Source organism: Drosophila simulans, unplaced genomic scaffold (genome assembly GCF_016746395.2).
Source record: "Drosophila simulans strain w501 unplaced genomic scaffold, Prin_Dsim_3.1 Segkk93_quiver_pilon, whole genome shotgun sequence".
In the NCBI taxonomy this organism is placed as follows: Eukaryota; Metazoa; Arthropoda; class Insecta; order Diptera; family Drosophilidae; genus Drosophila; species Drosophila simulans.
This window is the reverse complement of record NW_025416888.1, coordinates 1,084-24,312: the sequence shown is the minus strand read 5'-3', so window position 1 is coordinate 24,312 and position 23,229 is coordinate 1,084. Positions and strand designations below refer to the sequence as shown.

At 37.6% G+C, this 23,229-nt stretch overlaps 5 non-coding genes across 5 annotated transcripts; all 5 read right to left on the bottom strand.

The window, feature by feature from the left end:
• Positions 1 to 1,601: 1,601 nt before the first annotated feature.
• Positions 1,602 to 1,780, bottom strand: LOC120285705. The gene has a single exon (XR_005544925.1). It is a non-coding gene; the product is annotated as a 5.8S ribosomal RNA (ribosomal RNA).
• A 689-nt stretch (positions 1,781 to 2,469) lies between these two features.
• LOC120285707 lies at positions 2,470 to 4,464 on the bottom strand. The gene has a single exon (XR_005544927.1). It is a non-coding gene; the product is annotated as a small subunit ribosomal RNA (ribosomal RNA).
• An 8,054-nt stretch (positions 4,465 to 12,518) lies between these two features.
• LOC120285708 lies at positions 12,519 to 16,480 on the bottom strand. The gene has a single exon (XR_005544928.1). It is a non-coding gene; the product is annotated as a large subunit ribosomal RNA (ribosomal RNA).
• A 394-nt stretch (positions 16,481 to 16,874) lies between these two features.
• On the bottom strand, positions 16,875 to 17,053 carry LOC120285704. Its single transcript, XR_005544924.1, has one exon. It is a non-coding gene; the product is annotated as a 5.8S ribosomal RNA (ribosomal RNA).
• Positions 17,054 to 17,742: 689 nt separating this feature from the next.
• Positions 17,743 to 19,737, bottom strand: LOC120285706. Its single transcript, XR_005544926.1, has one exon. It is a non-coding gene; the product is annotated as a small subunit ribosomal RNA (ribosomal RNA).
• Positions 19,738 to 23,229: the final 3,492 nt, after the last annotated feature.

Genomic DNA, 23,229 nt, shown 5'->3' with positions numbered 1-23,229 from the left:
TTCGCTTTACCAGATAAGATTATTTTATATAATATTAAAATGCACCAGCTATCCTGAGGGAAACTTCGGAAGGAACCAGCTACTAGATGGTTCGATTGGTCTTTCGCCCCTATACTCAATTCTGACAATCGATTTGCACGTCAGAACTGTTTCGGTCTTCCATCAGGGTTTCCCCTGACTTCAACCTGATCAAGTATAGTTCACCATCTTTCGGGTCACAGCATATATGCTCAAGGTACGTTCCAGTTAGAGGCATAAATAATATAAATATACATTATACATAACTATATAGAACGCCCCGGGATTGTGTTAATTAGCTATAAATAGCTAAAAAACTAATCCCATTATTAGTCAAGTTAATTACGCTATTAGGTTTACATCCCAATAACTTGCACATATGTTAGACTCCTTGGTCCGTGTTTCAAGACGGGTCCCGAAGGTATCCTGAATCTTTCGCATTGTTAATATACAAGAGCATATAATAAACACAAAAATCAATGATAATTATGCCATTATATAATTCCGAAAAATTAACGCTCTGTAATAATATAAATCTATCAGCACTTTATCAAATTAATAACATTTATTCTGTGTTAAATGCAAGCAATTTAATTGGAATAAACTATAAGTTATATTTTATGATAAATTTGGGATATGCTAATAGATTACAATGTCCTTATATGGAAAAAATGCACATTATTCTTAATAATATTATTTAAATATTACAATTTTAATGATGAATTTTCCATAACGGATATTCAGGTTCATCGGGCTTAACCTCTAAGCAGTTTCACGTACTGTTTAACTCTCTATTCAGAGTTCTTTTCAACTTTCCCTCACGGTACTTGTTTACTATCGGTCTCATGGTTATATTTAGTTTTAGATGGAGTTTACCACCCACTTAGTGCTGCACTATCAAGCAACACGACTCTTTGGAAACATCATCTAGTAATCATTAACGTTATACGGGCCTGGCACCCTCTATGGGTAAATGGCCTCATTTAAGAAGGACTTAAATCATTAATTTCTCATACTAGAATATTGACGCTCCATACACTGCATCTCACATTTGCCATATAGACAAAGTGACTTAGTGCTGAACTGTTTTCTTTTCGCTCGCCGCTACTAAGAAAATCCTTGTTAGTTTCTTTTCCTCCCCTAATTAATATGCTTAAATTCAGGGGGTAGTCCCATATGAGTTGAGGTTGTATATATAACTATATTTTGCCATAAATTCTTTATATATAAATGATAAAACAATCAATTAAATTCGTTATAAATAGTTCCAATAGTTCTTGTAAGCAAAGTTATTTTTTATCCATTTAACGAACCAACGAAGAATAATAACATAACCAAGTTTTTTTTTTTTCGAATCATTAATAAGAGACAATTCTAGATGAAAAATATTTCAATTTTTTATGCTAGACATTTCTCAGTATTATTTGATTGAAAAGAAAATATTTCTCTTCGTTTTTCACATTCAAATGTGAGATAATGTTTTTCATTTCTTTTTTAATATTATGAATAAAATCATTATTTAATCCAATAATATACCATATGCTTATAAAAAATTTATAAACAACTTAATTAGCATAGTCTTACAACCCTCAACCATATGTAGTCCAAGCAGCACTATAAAATTAATTAAAGTACATAACAGCATGGACTGCGATATGCGTTCAAAATGTCGATGTTCATGTGTCCTGCAGTTCACACGATGACGCACAGTTTGCTGCGTTCTTCATCGACCCATGAGCCGAGTGATCCACCGCTTAGAGTTTTATAATTCATTTTTATATAATGTCAATATTGTTTTTATTGAAAGAAATTAAAAATACACCATTTTACTGGCATATATCAATTCCTTCAATAAATTTATTTTTATACCTAAAATAAATGTTGCGAAATGTCTTAGTTTCATATAAGCATTATGTATCATAATAATCTGGTTATGGTTTGCTATTTTGGGTGACACATACTGCAAAATTTATATAAAACATTAACCTGATGGATGACAGGTACAAACATTGTATATTTTAGGTTGTTGCATTAGCCAACGTATGCTCATAACATAGATGAACAATACATATTCGCAACGCGTGTATATTATGGTCCATATACACACAAACTTATTTCGATTACCACATTCAAAATTATTTTAATTTTAATTCGACTTCCACTTTCGAATTTAGTTTAGTTTCTTCGATTTCCATTTTCGAGAATTTGTTTTTATAGGAAACGCCGTTGTTGTAGTAAGTACTGCCACAAATACGCACAACAACATTAATAATGTTAAAGTCTTTTTATGAGGTTGCCAAGCCCCACATATAAATAAAATAAAAGCCATCTACATTTTATTTTCACTTTAACTTTTGATTCCGTAGAATCATTTTGTAATATTTTTATTTTGGTAAATTGTATTTATTTGTATTATAACAAATGTTTATTAACGGTAAGGATATTATACAATAATGATCCTTCCGCAGGTTCACCTACGGAAACCTTGTTACGACTTTTACTTCCTCTAAATAATCAAGTTCGGTCAACTTTTGCGAAACAACCGTAACACGCAAGGCGTCACAGTGATCACGTCCGGAGACCTCACTAAATAATTCAATCGGTAGTAGCGACGGGCGGTGTGTACAAAGGGCAGGGACGTAATCAATGCGAGTTAATGACTCACACTTACTGGGAATTCCAAGTTCATGTGAACAGTTTCAGTTCACAATCCCAAGCATGAAAGTGGTTCAGCGGTTTACCCGGACCTCTCGGTCTAGGAAATACACGTTGATACTTTCATTGTAGCGCGCGTGCAGCCCAGGACATCTAAGGGCATCACAGACCTGTTATTGCTCAATCTCATTATTGCTAGACGCAATTTGTCCATTTAAGAAGCTAGTGTCCTTATAATGGGACAAACCAACAGGTACGGCTCCACTTACATAAACACATTCAAACACAATAAACATTTTACTGCCACCATGAATGAAGGCTACATAAGCTTCAGCACCATAATCCTGAAGATATCTATTTAATATATTTGAGTCTCGTTCGTTATCGGAATTAACCAGACAAATCACTCCACGAACTAAGAACGGCCATGCACCACCACCCATAGATTCGAGAAAGAGCTATCAATCTGTCTTACACACTTATGTTCGGACCTGGTAAGTTTTCCCGTGTTGAGTCAAATTAAGCCGCAGGCTCCACTCCTGGTGGTGCCCTTCCGTCAATTCCTTTAAGTTTCAGCTTTGCAACCATACTTCCCCCGGAGCCCAAAAGCTTTGGTTTCCCGGGAAGCGACTGAGAGAGCCATAAAAGTAGCTACACCCAATTGCTAGCTGGCATCGTTTATGGTTAGAACTAGGGCGGTATCTGATCGCCTTCGAACCTCTAACTTTCGTTCTTGATTAATGAAAACATCTTTGGCAAATGCTTTCGCTTAAGTTAGTCTTACGACGGTCCAAGAATTTCACCTCTCGCGTCGTAATACTAATGCCCCCAAACTGCTTCTATTAATCATTACCTCTTGATCTGAAAACCAATGAAAGCAGAACAGAGGTCTTATTTCATTATCCCATGCACAGAATATTCAGGCATTTGAAGCCTGCTTTAAGCACTCTAATTTGTTCAAAGTAATAGTACCGGCCCACAATAACACTCGTTTAAGAGCACTAGTGCAGGTTTTTAAATAGGAGGAACATATGAAAAAATACAAGTATTTAATCACATATAAGAACTCCACCGGTAATACGCTTACATACATAAAGGTATAGTACTAACCACAATTGTAAGTTGTACTACCCGTATGAAGCACAAGTTCAACTACGAACGTTTTAACCGCAACAACTTTAATATACGCTATTGGAGCTGGAATTACCGCGGCTGCTGGCACCAGACTTGCCCTCCAATTGGTCCTTGTTAAAGGATTTAAAGTGTACTCATTCCAATTACAGGGCCTCGGATATGAGTCCTGTATTGTTATTTTTCGTCACTACCTCCCCGAGCTGGGAGTGGGTAATTTACGCGCCTGCTGCCTTCCTTAGATGTGGTAGCCGTTTCTCAGGCTCCCTCTCCGGAATCGAACCCTGATTCCCCGTTACCCGTTGCAACCATGGTAGTCCTAGATACTACCATCAAAAGTTGATAGGGCAGACATTTGAAAGATCTGTCGTCGGTACAAGACCATACGATCTGCATGTTATCTAGAGTTCAACCAATATAACGATCTTGCGATCGCTTGGTTTTAGCCTAATAAAAGCACATGTCCCATAAGGTTCATGTTTTAATTGCATGTATTAGCTCTAGAATTACCACAGTTATCCAAGTAACTGTTAACGATCTAAGGAACCATAACTGATATAATGAGCCTTTTGCGGTTTCACTTTTAATTCGTGTGTACTTAGACATGCATGGCTTAATCTTTGAGACAAGCATATAACTACTGGCAGGATCAACCAGAATAATGTTTTTCCTTCATATTCCATTCATATTTTTTGAATCGAAATAAGCAATATAATAGATATATGGATTTTTCACTTTATATAATTCCATGATTTTTATTATATTGAATAAAATTCAATATTTCGCCTTTGGGTAAAATTTTAAATATATATTTATAAGTAAAATATCCATTCGATTACGGCCATTTTTATATAGCATTCGTAATCCATAATTTCATTTTTAATTTATACTTGTTTTACCAATATAACAAGAATTTCATATAATTATTGTAATATATATGTTTCTATAATTATATCTTTTTATATATACATATTTCATTATAAAATATCATTTTATTTCCAACATACATAATTATTGTATCCACACATGTACAATTTTTGTTTAACCAATATAAATATTAAGTTAAATCATTTGCATTTTGAAGATAAATTTAAAATTTATCTCTTTTCATATATCTCTCTGGTAATATATAACATAAAACCAAGCGCATATGATAATATTTCCACATTTAATATATAATTTTATATTTCTTTCATAAGAATCCATATTTGTATTATACCGTAACGATATAATAATCCAACTATACGGCAGGTAATAAATAAATATTTGCCTGCCTCCAAAAATTAACGATAATATATGGAAACGATTTGTTATTCTATATATAATAGAAACTTGACTTTTGTTTCAACGATATTATCTAAAAAGCGTATATTCCTATTATCCGCGGAGCCAAGTCCCGTGTTCTATAGAACTGAGAAACAAATTTGTACGGATAATAATATACTTTATTGTATGTAACCAATATAAACATAATCCGAAATAAATATTTCGAATAATGCGGGAGGTCGGCAACCACTGCCTACCTATAGTAGTTTTTGAACCCGCTGTCGTCAAAGCGGGTATTTTCAATTCCGTTTGCCACCCAACATACGGGCTATTCTCTTATATATTAAGAGATTATATGAACATTTCATTTTTTTTTCCATTATTCATATATAATATGATTATTTTTTTCTTTATACATATAATACATATTAATTTTCATATGTTTATTATTTAATTTACTCATATTATTGCCAAAATCATATGAATACATAAGTTTTGAACAATATGAGAGGTCGGCAACCACTGCCTACCTATAGTAGTTTTTGAACCCTCTGTCGTAATTCCGGTCGTTTACACTACTATACCCTCTCCCTATAATGGCTTTTCTCTATAATACTAAGAGAATGTGGGAATATTTCAGCATTTTTTTCCTTATACATATAATAATTAATCATTTTCATATGTATATTATTTAATTTACTCATATAATTCCCAAAATCATATGAATTCATAAGTTTTGAACAATATGAGAGGTCGGCAACCACTGCCTACCTATAGTAGTTTTTGAACCCTCTGTCGTAATTCCGGTCGTTTACACTACTATACCCTCTCACTATAATGGCTTTTCTCTATAATACTGAGAGAATGTGGGAATATTTCAGCATTTTTTCCCTTATACATATAATAATTAATCATTTTCATATGTATATTATTTAATTTACTCATATAATTCCCAAAATCATATGAATACATAAGTTTTGAACAATATGAGAGGTCGGCAACCACTGCCTACCTATAGTAGTTTTTGAACCCTCTGTCGTAATTCCGGTCGTTTACACTACTATACCCTCTCACTATAATGGCTTTTCTCTATAATACTGAGAGAATGTGGGAATATTTCAGCATTTTTTCCCTTATACATATAATAATTAATCATTTTCATATGTATATTATTTAATTTACTCATATAATTGCCAAAATCATATGAATACATAAGTTTTGAACAATATAAGAGGTCGGCAACCACTGCCTACCTATAGTAGTTTTTGAACCCTCTGTCGTAATTCCGGTCGTTTACACTACTATACCCTCTCACTATAATGGCTTTTCTCTATAATACTGAGAGAATGTGGGAATATTTCAGCATTTTTTCCCTTATACATATAATAATTAATCATTTTCATATGTATATTATTTAATTTACTCATTTAATTGCCAAAATCATATGAATACATAAGTTTTGAACAATATGAGAGGTCGGCAACGGTCTTTCCTCTATAATACTAAGATAATATGGGAATATTTCAGCATTTTTTCCCTTATACATATAATAATTAATCATTTTCATAAGTATATTATTTAATTTACTCGTATATAATTGCCAAAATCCTATGAACACATAAGAGAATACAATATGAGAGGTCGGCGCAACCATAATATAGTAGTTGATGACGAGGTGTTTGGCAACTTGATACAATTCTTTAAAGTCTTTATATCAAAAAATATATGATAGGGACAATATCATATGCGTCACTAAATTGATGACGAGGTGTTTGGCAACTTGACACAATTCATTAAAAGTTTTTATATTAATTATATGATAGGGACAATATCATATGCGTCACTAAATTGATGACGAGGTGTTTGGCAACTTGACACAATTCATTAAAATTCTTTATATTAATTATATGATAGGGACAATATCATATGCGTCACTAAATTGATGACGAGGTGTTTGGCAACTTGACACAATTCATTAAAGTCTTTATATTAATTATATGATAGGGACAATATCATATGCGTCACTAAATTGATGACGAGGTGTTTGGCAACTTGACACAATTCATTAAAGTCTTTATATTAATTATATATATTATATGATATGGGACAATATCATATATGCGTCACTAAATTGATGACGAGGTGTTTGGCAACTTGACACAATTCATTAAAGTCTTTATATTAATTATATGATATGGACAATATCATATGCGTCACTAAATTGATGACGAGGTGTTTGGCAACTTGACACAATTCATTAAAGTCTTTATATTAATTATATGATAGGGACAATATCATATGCGTCACTAAATTGATGACGAGGTGTTTGGCAACTTGACACAATTCATTAAAGTCTTTATATTAATTATATGATATGGACAATATCATATGCGTCACTAAATTGATGACGAGGTGTTTGGCAACTTGATACAATTCTTTAAAGTCTTTATATCAAAAATTATATGATAGGGACAATATCATATGCGTCACTAAATTGATGACGAGGTTTGCAATTGACACAATTCATTAAATTTTATATTAATTATATGATATGGACAATATCATATGCGTCACTAAATTGATCAGTCGCGATCGAACACTCGACGAGTGCAGACGTGCCTGCGGATCGACAGCAAATTGTTAGCAAATTGTTAGCAAATTGTTCACAGTTGTAAGTCCCGTTACTTGTGCCCAGCCACTTCGCGTCGCGTGATCTTGTCGCGCGTTTTGATTGGCCCAGCCAACGTACCTAACGGTAGTTCGCACTAACACCATCGCACACCCGAGTGTGCGTGTTATCAGCGCAAAAAACCCAGTGCTCGAAGCAGCGGTATAATTGCAAAGCAGCAGCCACGTGCTGCCTGGCTCACCGGCTTACGGTGCCCAGCTTCCCCCCCCCCCCCCTCCTCACTCCTTATCAACTTTGGAGAAGATGGACTGGCAGGCCCCCCGCGCACCCACAAGCTTGGAACAACACCACGCAAAAAGGCTCTGAGAACACGCAAGAGCAGCTCCAGCAGCGAGGGAAGCACCTCGCATACAGAGCCGGGCGAGATAAAGCGAAAACCGGCAAAGAAAGCACAGGGAGAGGAGCTGGAAGATAAGCCAAGCACTAGCGCAGCTCTGCGCAAGAAGCTCGCCAACAACGCCTTCGCTTTACTCTCGACCGAAGAAGACGAGTACGACCAAGAGAGCTCTGATGACGAACCCGGACCTAAAGATGATTCCAAGCCCAAGACCCCCGAGAAACCAAAGCCCACCCCGAAGACCATCAAGCCACCTCCGATTTTTATCCCCGATGTGACCAACATCTCGGCACTCGTCAAGATGATCACGACTCTTGTAGGCCCGAAGAACAATTTTACCTACAAGACCGTGAATGGCAACAACGTACGTGTCATGATGCCGGACAAAGAGTCCTATACAGCTCTGCGTCTCCAACTTGTGGCCCAAAACAAGAGGCATCGGACTTTCCAGCCGAAAGATGAACGTGCATACAAGGTTGTCATCAAAGGACTCCACCACTCCACCGATCGTGAGGAAATCATTGAAGACCTTCGCAGACAAGGGCACGCTGTTAGAGATCTGCACAATCCCATTGGCAGAAGAACTAAAGAACCGCTGGGAATATTCTTCGCCAACCTGGAGCCTTCCAGCAACAACAAAGACGTCTACCAAGTCAAGCGGATCTGCAGGTCGGTAGTAACCATTGAACCGCCGCAGAAGTTCAACGACGTGCCTCAATGCTTCAGGTGCCAAGGATTCGGTCATACACAGCGTTACTGCTTCCTGGAATACCGATGTGTAAAGTGTGGAGGCCCTCACGAATCGAGGGCATGTGAGAAGAGGGAGGACGACAAAGCGTGCTGCTTCCACTGCCAGGCGGACCATCCTGCGTCTTTCAAGGGATGCCCTGCATACAAAAGGGCCAAAGCACTCGCTGCTCCGAAAACAAGGCCCGTCGCTAATGCTAACAAGGCGCCGCCCGTGGCATCACCAAACGTCACCTCTGGCAGGAGCTACCGAGACGCCCTCAACGGAGTGCACGCAGCACCGCAGAATCCCACAACCCCAGTCCAAACCCAAACAGAAACCCCACACTCCGGTCAGATAGAAGCGATGTTCGCTCGCATGGAAGGAATGATGGAAAGGATGATGGAGCGCATGTTCACCCAGATGACACAGCTGGTGGCCACCATTCTCAACAGCAAGTCATGCAACTAAAGCTCCACCTAGTCGTCTGGAATGCGAACGGCCTGCAGAACAGCAAGGCCATAGTCGAGCACCATCTGAAGACCCACCAGATCGATATCCTACTCGTAGCCGAAACCCACTTCTCCCCCAGATCCCACTTTAATATCAGCGGATATGACCTCATCCATGCAGACCATCCTTCTGGCAGAGCACGCGGTGGAGCAGCCATCCTCATCAGGAGCGGTATTCAATACCTAGAGCTGCCCGCGTTTCAGCAAGACTGGGCACAATGTCCTGTCATCAGGATTGTCAGCCCGCAAGGAGATTTAGACATTGGAGCGGTCTACTTTCCCCCCAGATACCGCATAACAGCATCTCACCTCAGTGAGTTCTTCGAGCATTTTGGGCCCCGCTTCATAGCAGCTGGAGATTATAACGCCAAACATTCTTGGTGGGGATCGCGCGCCAACAACCCCAAAGGGAAAACTCTGTTTGGGTACCTGCAACGCCACCGACTGGACTGCCACTCCACTGGCGAGCCCACTCACTGGCCAACGAATCCCCTCAAGACTCCAGACCTGCTGGACTTTGCTGTGTCGAAAGGCATAGGGCATGCGAAGATCAGCTGCACAACAAATGCTGATCTCCTGTCAGACCACTGTGCAATAAACGTGCTAATCAACACGCCAGTCCTCAGGAAAACCCCGCTCAGAAGGCTCACTGGAAAATATACCGACGCCGCCAAGTTCGCGTCCTGGATGCTCTCCACCGTCAATCCGAACCCCATCCTCAACACACCCAGGAACATTGATGAAGCTATCGGGAATCTCACCAGGCAGATGCAAAACGCTGCGGAATTCGCAAGCCCACCGCCACCAAAGACTGCGAGAACACCTAGCAGGGACCTCCACCTCTGGTCCCCGGAAATTGCGGCACTCGTGACTGAGAAGAGGCGTCTCAGGAGAGTTTGGTTCTTGACGCGCAATCCAAGAGACAAAACAGCGCTCAATCACGCCACAAAGGAGTTGAAGGACAAGATCTCCAGCCTACGCCAGGACTCCTTCCTCAGATTCCTCGAGGAACTCTCTCCCGGGGACCCAGACCACAATCTGTGGAACGTCACCCGCCACATTAAACGACCAGCCAAAAAGGTTTCCGCAGTGCGCAAAGCAGATGGATCCTGGTGCCGTTCGGATGCTGAAAGAGCAGAAGCTTTCGCCGAACACCTTTACAACGCCTTCTCTCCGTTCGACTGCTGCACTGCCGAAGAACATGCTGAAACAGCCCGGTTTCTCAATAGCCCAAGCTCTCCCGGTCCCCCGTTGGAACCAGTCGACCCTGAGGAAGTTGCGCAGGAGATTGCTCTACTGAAGAACAACAAATCTCCAGGCCTGGATCGTATAGATGCGGCGGCCCTAAAAATGCTCCCATTCCGCTGCACACAAATGCTGGCCAGCATTTACAACAGCTGCTTCCGGCTAGGGTACTTCCCGGAAGAGTGGAAAAGAGCAGAGGTTATTGTCCTCCTCAAGCCTGGTAAGCCTGAAGCCAATCTCGCCTCCTATCGTCCGATTAGTTTGCTGGCAATCCTCTCCAAAATACTCGAAAGAGTATTTTTGCGCAGAGTATTGCCAGTACTGGATGAGGCTGGTTTGATCCCCGATCACCAGTTTGGCTTCAGGCGCTCCCACGGAACACCAGAGCAATGCCACCGGCTAGTCGAACGGATCCTCGAGGCATTCGAGCAAAAGAAATACTGCTGCGCTGTAATGCTCGACGTGAAGCAGGCATTCGACAGAGTTTGGCATCCTGGACTCCTCCATAAACTCAAATCCTACCTCCCAAGCCCCCATTTTACCCTCCTCAAATCCTACACTGAGGGAAGAGCATTCCAAGTCAGATGCGGAAGTGCAATAAGCCTACCCAGACTGATCAGAGCTGGAGTTCCGCAAGGCAGTGTGCTCGGACCAATACTGTACACCCTTTACACCGCAGACCTTCCCATAATCCCCTCCAGGAACCTAACTATAGCGACTTATGCAGATGACACGGCTTTCCTCGCCTCCTCATCCGACCCACGAGAAGCCTCCGAAACAATCCAAAGGCAAATGGACGCGCTACATCCCTGGCTCAGCAGGTGGAACATCGTAGTGAACGCGGAAAAATCTACCCAAACAACATTTGCACTAAGGAGAGGAGACTGCCCACCGGTCACGCTAAACGGAGTCATCATTCCCAACGCACCCGCACCCAAGTACTAGGACTTACCCTGGACCGCAGGCTCACTTGGCGTCCCCACATCGTCAGCAAACGCATACAGGCCGATGCGCGTCTGAGGCAGATGCATTGGCTTATTGGGAGAGGGTCCAAGCTAAGGCAGAACCACAAAATCCTGGTGTACAAGGCAATTCTCAAGCCCATCTGGACCTACGGGATACAGCTATGGGGCACGGCAAGCCACACGAATCGCCTGCGTATACAGCGGTTCCAGAATAGGTGCTTGAGAATTGCCTGTAATGCGCATCCCTACCACGAGAATGTCGCCATACATAGGGAACTTGGAATCCCACAAGTCGCTGATGAAATCTCCAGGCTCAGCGAGAGATACCTGAAAAGGCTCGAAAACCACCCTAACCACCTCGCCACCAACCTGTTAGACAATAGCCAAACAAGCAGACGTCTCATGAGGAGACACCCTCTCGATCTTCCACAACAATAGACAACACATATAAAACCCGCCACAAATACATGTACAATAGTATCCCTTAAGCTAATGTTCCCCCGCAAAACCATTTAATTATTGTCCACTAGGACAGATTTTAAATAAATAAACGCACGCAACTAAATTGATGACGAGGTGTTTGGCAACTTGATACAATTCTTTAAAGTCTTTATATCAAAAATTATATGATAGGACAATATCATATCGTCACTAAATTGATGACGAGGTGTTTGGCAACTTGACACAATTCATTAAAATTCTTTATATTAATTATATGATAGGGACAATATCATATGCGTCACTAAATTGATGACGAGGTGTTTGGCAACTTGACACAATTCATTAAAGTCTTTATATTAATTATATGATAGGGACAATATCATATGCGTCACTAAATTGATGACGAGGTGTTTGGCAACTTGATACAATTCTTTAAAGTCTTTATATCAAAAATTATATGATAGGGACAATATCATATGCGTCACTAAATTGATGACGAGGTGTTTGGCTACAGGAAAAAATCATTTATTTATCGAATCATCAAGCAAAGGATAAGCTTCAGTGGATCGCAGTATGGCAGCTGCTCAACCACTTACAACACCTTGCCTGTTACAAAAGTCGTTTACAATTGATTCTAGGCTTTGTCATTGTATTAAATAATGCTTTTATATGTAACTAGCGCGGCATCAGGTGATCGAAGATCCTCCTAATTTACTATGTTACAAATTACATTGGCATCACATCCATTGTCGTTTATAAAATAAATTATAAACTTTAAATGGTTTAGAAGCCATACAATGCAAATTGCCCCTTATTTATCATTGCAGTCCAGCACGGATACGACCTTAGAGGCGTTCAGGCATAATCCAACGGACGTAGCGTCATACCACTGTTCGCTCGAACAAGTATTGTGCCATTGGTCCGTACCTGCGGTTCCTCTCGTACTACGCAGGAATGCTGTCGCAACAACGTTTTGTCATTAGTAGGGTAAAACTAACCTGTCTCACGACGGTCTAAACCCAGCTCACGTTCCCTTGCATGGGTGAACAATCCAACGCTTGGTGAATTTTGCTTCACAATGATAGGAAGAGCCGACATCGAAGGATCAAAAAGCGACGTCGCTATGAACGCTTGGCCGCCACAAGCCAGTTATCCCTATGGTAACTTTTCTGACACCTCTTGTTAAAAACTCTTTAAACCAAAAGGATCGATAGGCCGAGCTTTTGCTGTCCCTGTGTGTACTGAACACCGAGATCAAGTCAGCATTTGCCCTTTTGCTCTATGTGTGGTTTCTGTCCGCACTGAGCTGGCCTTGGGACACCTCCGTTATTATTTGAGAGATGTACCGCCCCAGTCAAACTCCCTACCTGGCAATGTCCTTGAATTGGATCATACCTGAGTAATTGGAGTTATACCAAATTTTCAAATCAAAAATACATAAATGCATCGTTTTATTAAAGAATTTGTTTGCGATTATATAACAAACTCGTGATACTTTGATCAAGAAGCTTGCATCAAAACCCAATACCATAAGATATAATAAATATATCCGTATAATGGCTAGGAAATGATACACGTTCCATTTAATCAAGTAAGTAAGGAAACAATAAGAGTAGTGGTATTTCATTGACGATACCAAACCGAGGTCTAATATCTCCCACTTATTCTACACCTCTTATGTCTCCTTACACTGCCAGATTAGAGTCAAGCTCAAAAGGGTCTTCTTTCCCCGCTAATTATTCCAAGCCCGTTCCCTTGGCTGTGGTTTCGCTAGATAGTAGATAGGGACAGTAGGAATCTCGTTAATCCATTCATGCGCGTCACTAATTAGATGACGAGGCATTTGGCTACCTTAAGAGAGTCATAGTTACTCCCGCCGTTGACCCGCGCTTACTTGAATTTCTTCACTTTGACATTCAGAGCACTGGGCAGAAATCACATTGTGTCAACACCCGCTAGGGCCATCACAATGCTTTGTTTTAATTAGACAGTCGGATTCCCCAAGTCCGTGCCAGTTCTGAATTGATTGTTAATTGATAATCGTTATAATTGATAAGAACTAATTGGTTTAACCCAAATAGTATTCTTAAAAATTTTAGCAAGAAAGTTCCACAATTGGCTACGTAACTAAACTATCCGGGGAACAAGTAACTAACATAAATGCTAGAAACTCTATTTACCCAGAACGAGCACATAAACCATGTTATTGTTTCCCAATCAAGCCCGACTATCTCAATCTTCAGAGCCAATCCTTATCCCGAAGTTACGGATCTAATTTGCCGACTTCCCTTACCTACATTATTCTATCGACTAGAGACTCTTCACCTTGGAGACCAGCTGCGGATATTGGTACGGCCTGTTGAGAAGTTTGCGTGTCCCCACCATAAATTTTCAAGGTCCGAGGAGAAAATATCGACACAACAGTATATGTCATGCTCTTCTAGCCCATCTACCATATCTCTCTGCGAAAGACTTCCATGGTAGTACGGCTATAAAACAGAAAAGAAAACTCTTCCGATATCTCTCGACGGCTTCTTTATGGTCGTTCCTGTTGCCAGGATGAGCACGAGGCCCATATTTAATAACAAACGGATACTCAACAGGTTACGGAATTGGAACCGTATTCCCTTTCGTTCAAAATTATTCAAGTGTATTATATTCGCTTTGTTTATATAGTTAGGCATTTTTGTTTTACTTGAAAATTTTCGGCTTTCGCCTTGAACTTAGGACCGACTAACTCGTGATCAACCACTGTTCACACGAAACCCTTCTCCACTTCAGTCCTCCAAGGTCTCATTCGATTATTTGCTACTACCACCAAGATCTGTACCAATGGCAGCTCCATGCAGGCTTACGCCAAACACTTCTACGCATACCATTGTACCTTCCTACTCACTAAAGTTTCAAAATTTATATCACAAGTAATATAAATCATCTACTTTAGCGGTAATGTATAGGTATACAACTTAAGCGCCATCCATTTTAAGGGCTAGTTGCTTCGGCAGGTGAGTTGTTACACACTCCTTAGCGGATTTCGACTTCCATGATCACCGTCCTGCTGTTTTAAGCAACCAACGCCTTTCATGGTATCTGCATGAGTTGTTAATTTGGGCACCGTAACATTACGTTTGGTTCATCCCACAGCGCCAGTTCTGCTTACCAAAAGTGGCCCACTGGGCACATTATATCATAACCTTGAACTTCATATCAAGAAAGTTAAGGTTCTTACCCATTTAAAGTTTGAGAATAGGTTAAGATCGTTTCGACCCTAAGGCCTCTAATCATTCGCTTTACCAGATAAGATTATTTTATATAATATTAAAATGCACCAGCTATCCTGAGGGAAACTTCGGAAGGAACCAGCTACTAGATGGTTCGATTGGTCTTTCGCCCCTATACTCAATTCTGACAATCGATTTGCACGTCAGAACTGTTTCGGTCTTCCATCAGGGTTTCCCCTGACTTCAACCTGATCAAGTATAGTTCACCATCTTTCGGGTCACAGCATATATGCTCAAGGTACGTTCCAGTTAGAGGCATAAATAATATAAATATACATTATACATAACTATATAGAACGCCCCGGGATTGTGTTAATTAGCTATAAATAGCTAAAAAACTAATCCCATTATTAGTCAAGTTAATTACGCTATTAGGTTTACATCCCAATAACTTGCACATATGTTAGACTCCTTGGTCCGTGTTTCAAGACGGGTCCCGAAGGTATCCTGAATCTTTCGCATTGTTAATCATACAAGAGCATATAATAAACACAAAAATCAATGATAATTATGCCATTATATAATTCCGAAAAATTAACGCTCTGTAATAATATAAATCTATCAGCACTTTATCAAATTAATAACATTTATTCTGTGTTAAAATGCAAGCAATTTAATTGGAATAAACTATAAGTTATATTTTATGATAAATTTGGGATATGCTAATAGATTACAATGTCCTTATATGGAAAAAATGCACATTATTCTTAATAATATTATTTAAATATTACAATTTTAATGATGAATTTTCCATAACGGATATTCAGGTTCATCGGGCTTAACCTCTAAGCAGTTTCACGTACTGTTTAACTCTCTATTCAGAGTTCTTTTCAACTTTCCCTCACGGTACTTGTTTACTATCGGTCTCATGGTTATATTTAGTTTTAGATGGAGTTTACCACCCACTTAGTGCTGCACTATCAAGCAACACGACTCTTTGGAAACATCATCTAGTAATCATTAACGTTATACGGGCCTGGCACCCTCTATGGGTAAATGGCCTCATTTAAGAAGGACTTAAATCATTAATTTCTCATACTAGAATATTGACGCTCCATACACTGCATCTCACATTTGCCATATAGACAAAGTGACTTAGTGCTGAACTGTTTTCTTTTCGCTCGCCGCTACTAAGAAAATCCTTGTTAGTTTCTTTTCCTCCCCTAATTAATATGCTTAAATTCAGGGGGTAGTCCCATATGAGTTGAGGTTGTATATATAACTATATTTTGCCATAAATTCTTTATATATAAATGATAAAACAATCAATTAAATTCGTTATAAATAGTTCCAATAGTTCTTGTAAGCAAAGTTATTTTTTATCCATTTAACGAACCAACGAAGAATAATAACATAACCAAGTTTTTTTTTTTTCGAATCATTAATAAGAGACAATTCTAGATGAAAAATATTTCAATTTTTTATGCTAGACATTTCTCAGTATTATTTGATTGAAAAAGAAAATATTTCTCTTCGTTTTTCACATTCAAATGTGAGATAATGTTTTTCATTTCTTTTTTAATATTATGAATAAAATCATTATTTAATCCAATAATATACCATATGCTTATAAAAAATTTATAAACAACTTAATTAGCATAGTCTTACAACCCTCAACCATATGTAGTCCAAGCAGCACTATAAAATTAATTAAAGTACATAACAGCATGGACTGCGATATGCGTTCAAAATGTCGATGTTCATGTGTCCTGCAGTTCACACGATGACGCACAGTTTGCTGCGTTCTTCATCGACCCATGAGCCGAGTGATCCACCGCTTAGAGTTTTATAATTCATTTTTATATAATGTCAATATTGTTTTTATTGAAAGAAATTAAAAATACACCATTTTACTGGCATATATCAATTCCTTCAATAAATTTATTTTTATACCTAAAATAAATGTTGCGAAATGTCTTAGTTTCATATAAGCATTATGTATCATAATAATCTGGTTATGGTTTGCTATTTTGGGTGACACATACTGCAAAATTTATATAAAACATTAACCTGATGGATGACAGGTACAAACATTGTATATTTTAGGTTGTTGCATTAGCCAACGTATGCTCATAACATAGATGAACAATACATATTCGCAACGCGTGTATATTATGGTCCATATACACACAAACTTATTTCGATTACCACATTCAAAATTATTTTAATTTTAATTCGACTTCCACTTTCGAATTTAGTTTAGTTTCTTCGATTTCCATTTTCGAGAATTTGTTTTTATAGGAAACGCCGTTGTTGTAGTAAGTACTGCCACAAATACGCACAACAACATTAATAATGTTAAAGTCTTTTTATGAGGTTGCCAAGCCCCACATATAAATAAAATAAAAGCCATCTACATTTTATTTTCACTTTAACTTTTGATTCCGTAGAATCATTTTGTAATATTTTTATTTTGGTAAATTGTATTTATTTGTATTATAACAAATGTTTATTAACGGTAAGGATATTATACAATAATGATCCTTCCGCAGGTTCACCTACGGAAACCTTGTTACGACTTTTACTTCCTCTAAATAATCAAGTTCGGTCAACTTTTGCGAAACAACCGTAACACGCAAGGCGTCACAGTGATCACGTCCGGAGACCTCACTAAATAATTCAATCGGTAGTAGCGACGGGCGGTGTGTACAAAGGGCAGGGACGTAATCAATGCGAGTTAATGACTCACACTTACTGGGAATTCCAAGTTCATGTGAACAGTTTCAGTTCACAATCCCAAGCATGAAAGTGGTTCAGCGGTTTACCCGGACCTCTCGGTCTAGGAAATACACGTTGATACTTTCATTGTAGCGCGCGTGCAGCCCAGGACATCTAAGGGCATCACAGACCTGTTATTGCTCAATCTCATTATTGCTAGACGCAATTTGTCCATTTAAGAAGCTAGTGTCCTTATAATGGGACAAACCAACAGGTACGGCTCCACTTACATAAACACATTCAAACACAATAAACATTTTACTGCCACCATGAATGAAGGCTACATAAGCTTCAGCACCATAATCCTGAAGATATCTATTTAATATATTTGAGTCTCGTTCGTTATCGGAATTAACCAGACAAATCACTCCACGAACTAAGAACGGCCATGCACCACCACCCATAGATTCGAGAAAGAGCTATCAATCTGTCTTACACACTTATGTTCGGACCTGGTAAGTTTTCCCGTGTTGAGTCAAATTAAGCCGCAGGCTCCACTCCTGGTGGTGCCCTTCCGTCAATTCCTTTAAGTTTCAGCTTTGCAACCATACTTCCCCCGGAGCCCAAAAGCTTTGGTTTCCCGGGAAGCGACTGAGAGAGCCATAAAAGTAGCTACACCCAATTGCTAGCTGGCATCGTTTATGGTTAGAACTAGGGCGGTATCTGATCGCCTTCGAACCTCTAACTTTCGTTCTTGATTAATGAAAACATCTTTGGCAAATGCTTTCGCTTAAGTTAGTCTTACGACGGTCCAAGAATTTCACCTCTCGCGTCGTAATACTAATGCCCCCAAACTGCTTCTATTAATCATTACCTCTTGATCTGAAAACCAATGAAAGCAGAACAGAGGTCTTATTTCATTATCCCATGCACAGAATATTCAGGCATTTGAAGCCTGCTTTAAGCACTCTAATTTGTTCAAAGTAATAGTACCGGCCCACAATAACACTCGTTTAAGAGCACTAGTGCAGGTTTTTAAATAGGAGGAACATATGAAAAAATACAAGTATTTAATCACATATAAGAACTCCACCGGTAATACGCTTACATACATAAAGGTATAGTACTAACCACAATTGTAAGTTGTACTACCCGTATGAAGCACAAGTTCAACTACGAACGTTTTAACCGCAACAACTTTAATATACGCTATTGGAGCTGGAATTACCGCGGCTGCTGGCACCAGACTTGCCCTCCAATTGGTCCTTGTTAAAGGATTTAAAGTGTACTCATTCCAATTACAGGGCCTCGGATATGAGTCCTGTATTGTTATTTTTCGTCACTACCTCCCCGAGCTGGGAGTGGGTAATTTACGCGCCTGCTGCCTTCCTTAGATGTGGTAGCCGTTTCTCAGGCTCCCTCTCCGGAATCGAACCCTGATTCCCCGTTACCCGTTGCAACCATGGTAGTCCTAGATACTACCATCAAAAGTTGATAGGGCAGACATTTGAAAGATCTGTCGTCGGTACAAGACCATACGATCTGCATGTTATCTAGAGTTCAACCAATATAACGATCTTGCGATCGCTTGGTTTTAGCCTAATAAAAGCACATGTCCCATAAGGTTCATGTTTTAATTGCATGTATTAGCTCTAGAATTACCACAGTTATCCAAGTAACTGTTAACGATCTAAGGAACCATAACTGATATAATGAGCCTTTTGCGGTTTCACTTTTAATTCGTGTGTACTTAGACATGCATGGCTTAATCTTTGAGACAAGCATATAACTACTGGCAGGATCAACCAGAATAATGTTTTTCCTTCATATTCCATTCATATTTTTTGAATCGAAATAAGCAATATAATAGATATATGGATTTTTCACTTTATATAATTCCATGATTTTTATTATATTGAATAAAATTCAATATTTCGCCTTTGGGTAAAATTTTAAATATATATTTATAAGTAAAATATCCATTCGATTACGGCCATTTTTATATAGCATTCGTAATCCATAATTTCATTTTTAATTTATACTTGTTTTACCAATATAACAAGAATTTCATATAATTATTGTAATATATATGTTTCTATAATTATATCTTTTTATATATACATATTTCATTATAAAATATCATTTTATTTCCAACATACATAATTATTGTATCCACACATGTACAATTTTTGTTTAACCAATATAAATATTAAGTTAAATCATTTGCATTTTGAAGATAAATTTAAAATTTATCTCTTTTCATATATCTCTCTGGTAATATATAACATAAAACCAAGCGCATATGATAATATTTCCACATTTAATATATAATTTTATATTTCTTTCATAAGAATCCATATTTGTATTATACCGTAACGATATAATAATCCAACTATACGGCAGGTAATAAATAAATATTTGCCTGCCTCCAAAAATTAACGATAATATATGGAAACGATTTGTTATTCTATATATAATAGAAACTTGACTTTTGTTTCAACGATATTATCTAAAAAGCGTATATTCCTATTATCCGCGGAGCCAAGTCCCGTGTTCTATAGAACTGAGAAACAAATTTGTACGGATAATAATATACTTTATTGTATGTAACCAATATAAACATAATCCGAAATAAATATTTCGAATAATGCGGGAGGTCGGCAACCACTGCCTACCTATAGTAGTTTTTGAACCCGCTGTCGTCAAAGCGGGTATTTTCAATTCCGTTTGCCACCCAACATACGGGCTATTCTCTTATATATTAAGAGATTATATGAACATTTCATTTTTTTTTCCATTATTCATATATAATATGATTATTTTTTTCTTTATACATATAATACATATTAATTTTCATATGTTTATTATTTAATTTACTCATATTATTGCCAAAATCATATGAATACATAAGTTTTGAACAATATGAGAGGTCGGCAACCACTGCCTACCTATAGTAGTTTTTGAACCCTCTGTCGTAATTCCGGTCGTTTACACTACTATACCCTCTCCCTATAATGGCTTTTCTCTATAATACTAAGAGAATGTGGGAATATTTCAGCATTTTTTTCCTTATACATATAATAATTAATCATTTTCATATGTATATTATTTAATTTACTCATATAATTCCCAAAATCATATGAATTCATAAGTTTTGAACAATATGAGAGGTCGGCAACCACTGCCTACCTATAGTAGTTTTTGAACCCTCTGTCGTAATTCCGGTCGTTTACACTACTATACCCTCTCACTATAATGGCTTTTCTCTATAATACTGAGAGAATGTGGGAATATTTCAGCATTTTTTCCCTTATACATATAATAATTAATCATTTTCATATGTATATTATTTAATTTACTCATATAATTCCCAAAATCATATGAATACATAAGTTTTGAACAATATGAGAGGTCGGCAACCACTGCCTACCTATAGTAGTTTTTGAACCCTCTGTCGTAATTCCGGTCGTTTACACTACTATACCCTCTCACTATAATGGCTTTTCTCTATAATACTGAGAGAATGTGGGAATATTTCAGCATTTTTTCCCTTATACATATAATAATTAATCATTTTCATATGTATATTATTTAATTTACTCATATAATTGCCAAAATCATATGAATACATAAGTTTTGAACAATATGAGAGGTCGGCAACCACTGCCTACCTATAGTAGTTTTTGAACCCTCTGTCGTAATTCCGGTCGTTTACACTACTATACCCTCTCACTATAATGGCTTTTCTCTATAATACTGAGAGAATGTGGGAATATTTCAGCATTTTTTCCCTTATACATATAATAATTAATCATTTTCATATGTATATTATTTAATTTACTCATTTAATTGCCAAAATCATATGAATACATAAGTTTTGAACAATATGAGAGGTCGGCAACGGTCTTTCCTCTATAATACTAAGATAATATGGGAATATTTCAGCATTTTTTCCCTTATACATATAATAATTAATCATTTTCATAAGTATATTATTTAATTTACTCGTATATAATTGCCAAAATCCTATGAACACATAAGAGAATACAATATGAGAGGTCGGCGCAACCATAATATAGTAGTTGATGACGAGGTGTTTGGCAACTTGATACAATTCTTTAAAGTCTTTATATCAAAAAATATATGATAGGGACAATATCATATGCGTCACTAAATTGATGACGAGGTGTTTGGCAACTTGACACAATTCATTAAAAGTTTTTATATTAATTATATGATAGGGACAATATCATATGCGTCACTAAATTGATGACGAGGTGTTTGGCAACTTGACACAATTCATTAAAATTCTTTATATTAATTATATGATAGGGACAATATCATATGCGTCACTAAATTGATGACGAGGTGTTTGGCAACTTGACACAATTCATTAAAGTCTTTATATTAATTATATGATAGGGACAATATCATATGCGTCACTAAATTGATGACGAGGTGTTTGGCAACTTGACACAATTCATTAAAGTCTTTATATTAATTATATGATATGGACAATATCATATGCGTCACTAAATTGATGACGAGGTGTTTGGCAACTTGATACAATTCTTTAAAGTCTTTATATCAAAAATTATATGATAGGGACAATATCATATGCGTCACTAAATTGATGACGAGGTGTTTGGCAACTTGACACAATTCATTAAAGTCTTTATATTAATTATATGATATGGACAATATCATATGCGTCACTAAATTGATGACGAGGTGTTTGGCAACTTGACACAATTCATTAAAGTCTTTATATTAATTATATGATAGGGACAATATCATATGCGTCACTAAATTGATGACGAGGTGTTTGGCAACTTGACACAATTCATTAAAGTCTTTATATTAATTATATGATATGGACAATATCATATGCGTCACTAAATTGATGACGAGGTGTTTGGCAACTTGAACAATTCTTAAAGTCTTTATATAATTATATGATAGGGACAATATCATATGCGTCACTAAATTGATGACGAGGTGTTGGCAACTTGACAATTCATTAAAGTTTTATAATTATATGATAAAATATCATATGCGTCACTAAATGATGACGAGGTGTTTGGCAACTTGAACAATTCATTAAAGTCTTTATATTAATTATATGATATGGACAATATCATATGCGTCACTAAATTGATGACGAGGTGTTTGGCAACTTGATACAATTCTTTAAAGTCTTTATATCAAAAATTATATGATAGGGACAATATCATATGCGTCACTAAATTGATGACGAGGTGTTTGGCAACTTGACACAATTCATTAAAGTCTTTATATTAATTA